Source organism: Triticum dicoccoides, chromosome 2B, assembly GCF_002162155.2.
Source record: "Triticum dicoccoides isolate Atlit2015 ecotype Zavitan chromosome 2B, WEW_v2.0, whole genome shotgun sequence".
NCBI classification, from domain to species: Eukaryota; Viridiplantae; Streptophyta; class Magnoliopsida; order Poales; family Poaceae; genus Triticum; species Triticum dicoccoides.
In genome coordinates this window covers 701,550,487-701,554,312 of record NC_041383.1, presented here as the reverse complement: position 1 = coordinate 701,554,312, position 3,826 = coordinate 701,550,487, and positions in this window count along the sequence as shown.

Below are 3,826 nucleotides of genomic sequence, written 5' to 3'. Positions count from 1 at the left end.
CGCGCCGCCAAGCTCCGCCGCCGTGTGGTGCCGCGCCCCGCGCCGTCTCCGGCCAGATCCGGACCGCGCCGTCCCGGATCCAGCGCCCCCCCTCGCCGGCCCCCGCTCCGGTGACCTCCCCTTCCTCGTCTCCGGCCGTCTCCCCCATCTCCGGCGTGTTCTCCGGCGAGATCCGCCTCGCCTCGATATCCGTGTAGATATGAGGTTGACCCCAATTTTTCTGCCAAGTCCTTTTATTTCTGCATTATGTTGCCCTGTTCGACATGTCATAACTCCATGCACACTGCTCCATTTTGTGCGCGTAATACATCAAATTGTTCGTTGTGAGATGCTCTTCATTTCATTCCATTGTGCCATGTTTGTTTGAGTTCATGTTGATGCCCTAATCATTGTTGCAAGAGTGCTATATGATGTTAATCTGCTGAAACTGTTATAACTTGGTGATCTGTCATTTTTGTTGCATTTTGTGTGTGCATCCTATGAGCATAAGCTCTACATGTGTTTTGAACAAAATCATGCCATCTTCAAAGTGGTGTCTTTCATGTATTTTTGTGACTCTTGTACTGAGTGCATCGAGCTCGTGAAGTAGGGTACTTGCTGTTACTGTTTTGCTAGGCTGAATCTGCTATATCATGATGCTATGTAAACCTGCTGCTACAAGTCATTCCATGCATAATCTGGAGATGTTCAATAAGGATGATTTTTTATAAATGTCATGCTCTATCCATGAATGCCCCTGGTTGCATTTATAGCCTGCCATAGCTTGTTATAATCTTGCTCTAAAGTTGCTAAATAATGTTGTTGTCAGCCTGTTAACATTAAGTCCAGTTTTGCCATGTGTTTTGCTAGTGATCCATGCACCCTATGAACTTTTTCTTGCCATTCTTAGCTTCATAAACATGCCTTATTACTGTTGGTTGTCTTGCCATGCCATGTATTGCTCTGTCGTGAGTGGTTCAAGCTCACCAACATGCCTATTTATTGTTGTTCCTGCTATGTATGGATCTATCATATCACTTGCTCTGTGGTGAGGGTGCCATCATATTTTCTGTGCCCTTTTGGCTCATGGTCAGTAAGGGACTTTTGTTATATGCAATTAGTAGATTCATGCGATGCCTTTGTTTGCCATGATAAGTTTCTGTAACATATTTTTTAATAGCTCTAAACATTGCAACCTGATGTTATTTCTGCTAATGACTGAAACTGTTATTATTTGCAATCTTGCCATGTCCTTTTGAGCATGTTCTATTGATTTATGGAGATAGCTCAGTGTTCATGTTTTGTCATGCTTTACCTGTAATTCATGTCTATGCCTTTTGTTTTCACGTTGAGATACTGTAGCATATTGTTTTGATGCTTGCTAGATGCCTAGTTGTTGTTTTGGACAGCTTGTCCTTTAAACTTGTATAGAGTGTATGTGTTGAACCATTGCTCCGTTTTGAGTGTGCTCTATATGAAACTTGCTTAGAATTGCATGTAGTTTCATATTATAATGTTGAATCCTTGTTTTGAGGTGTTTGCTTGATGTTTGAGTGCATTTTGCATCGATGCCATGTTTAACTTGTTTTGCTCATATCTTCTAGGCCGTAGCTCTAAATCAAATGAACTTTATATGTAACTTGACTAGAATTTTGTGTAGATCCTCTTGGTGCTCTTTAACTTCCTGTTTAACAACTTCAACTTAATGTTTGTTCAGTTCTGGACCAACTTCGAAACTTGCATATGAGGACTTACCGGATTTGTTATATGTTGTTTCCGGCCTCATTTAAACCTGCCTTGATGTGTTGCTCTTGTTTGCATCATCTCTTGCCATGAGTAGCTCCATTTAGTTTTGTCTTGCATCATACTTGGTTGAGCATCATGTCATGTATATGTGTGGTGTGTTTACCATGTTGTGTGCTTCTTCTCGATAGCTCCCGTTTCGTTGCGATCGTGAGGATTCGTTCGTCTACGCTTGGTTCGTCTTCATCCGTTCGTCTTCTTCATGGACTCGTTCTTCTTCCTAGTGGGATTTCAGGCAAGATGACCGTCACCTTGGATCTCATTACTATCATTGCTATGCTAGTTGCTTCGCTCTATCGCTATGCTGTGGTTCCTATCATTTGCTCTTCAAGCCTCCCAATTTGCCATGTCAGCCTCTAACCTTTTTCACCCTTCCTAGCAAAACGTTGTTTGGCTATGTTACCGCTTTGCTCAGCCCCTCTTATAGCGTTGTTAGTTGCAGGTGAAGTTGAAGATTGCGCCATGGTGGACAAGATTATGTTGGGATATCACAATATCTCTTATTTAATTAATGCATCTATATACTTGGTAAAGGGTGGAAGACTCGGCCTTATGCCTGGTGTTTTGTTCCACTCTTGCCGCCCTAGTTTCCGTCATACCGGTGTTATGTTCCCGGATTTTGCGTTCCTTACGCGGTTGGGTGATTTATGGGACCCCCTTGACAGTTCGCTTTGAATAAAACTCCTCCAGCAAGGCCCAACCTTGGTTTTACCATTTGCCTCACCTAGCCCTTTTTTCCCTTGGGTTTCCGGAGCCCGAGGGTCATCTTTATTTACCCCCCTGGGCCAGTGCTCCTCCGAGTGTTGGTCCAACCTGAGCGATGTCCGGCGCCCCCTGGGCAACCAGGGTCTATGCCAACCCGACGTCTTGCTCATCTGGTGTGCCCTGAGAACAAGATATGTGCAGCTCCTATCGGGATTTGTCGGCACATCGGGCGGCTTTGCTGGTCTTGTTTTACCATTGTCGAAATGTCCTGTAAACCGGGATTCCGAGACTGATCGGGTCTTCCTGGGAGAAGGTATATGCTTCGTTGATCGCGAGAACTTATCATGGGCTAAGTTGGGACACCCCTGCAGGGTATAAACTTTCGAGAGCCGTGACCGCGGTTATGTGGCAGATGGGAATTCGTTAATGTCCGGTTGTAGATAACTTGACACCTGATTCGAATTAAAACGCATCAACCGCGTGTGTAGCCATGATGGTCTCTTTTCGGCGGAGTCCAGGAAGTGAACACGGTTTTAGGTTATGATTGACGTAAGTAGGTGTTCAGGATCACCTCTTGATCATTGCTAGCTTCATGACCGTTCCTTTGCTTCTCTTCTCGCTCTTATTTGCGTATGTTAGCCACCATATCATGCTTAGTCGCTGCTGCAACCTCACCACTTTACCCCTTCCTTTCCCATTAAGCTTTGCTAGTCTTGATACCCATGGTAATGGGATTGCTGAGTCCTCGTGGCTCACAGATTACTACAACAACAGTTGCAAGTACAGGTATTGCGATGATCATGACGCGAGAGCGATGTTACTTGTTTTGGAGTTCTTCTACTTCTTCTTCGATCAGGGGATAGGTTCCAGGTCGGCAGCCTGGGCTAGCAGGGTGGATGTCGTTTGAGCTTCTGTTTGTGTTTCATCCGTAGTCGGATGTCGATCTTATGGATGATGTATTGATGTATTCTTGCGGCAATTGTATGCCTTGATTGTATCCCCATCTATTATGTAATGTTGATGTAATGATATCCACCTTGCAAAGCTTTTCAATATGCGGTTCTATCCTTGGTGGGACCTTCGAGTCTCTTTAGGATAGTATCGCATATTGGGCGTGACACAAGTCTCGCGAGGGGGCTACACGGGTACCCTCGCAAGTGTTTCCTGACCCAGTCTTGTGAGGCTTTCCTATCCAAGTCCACCATGGGAGCACTCCCCCCGGTCCATGCCCCACGGGCATCGCGACACGAACACATGACAAGAGTCGGTTGCCCTCACGACCGAGACCGGAAGTTACCTCTCCTGACTAATTCTTGCAGGCCACAAAGCGCGTGACGAG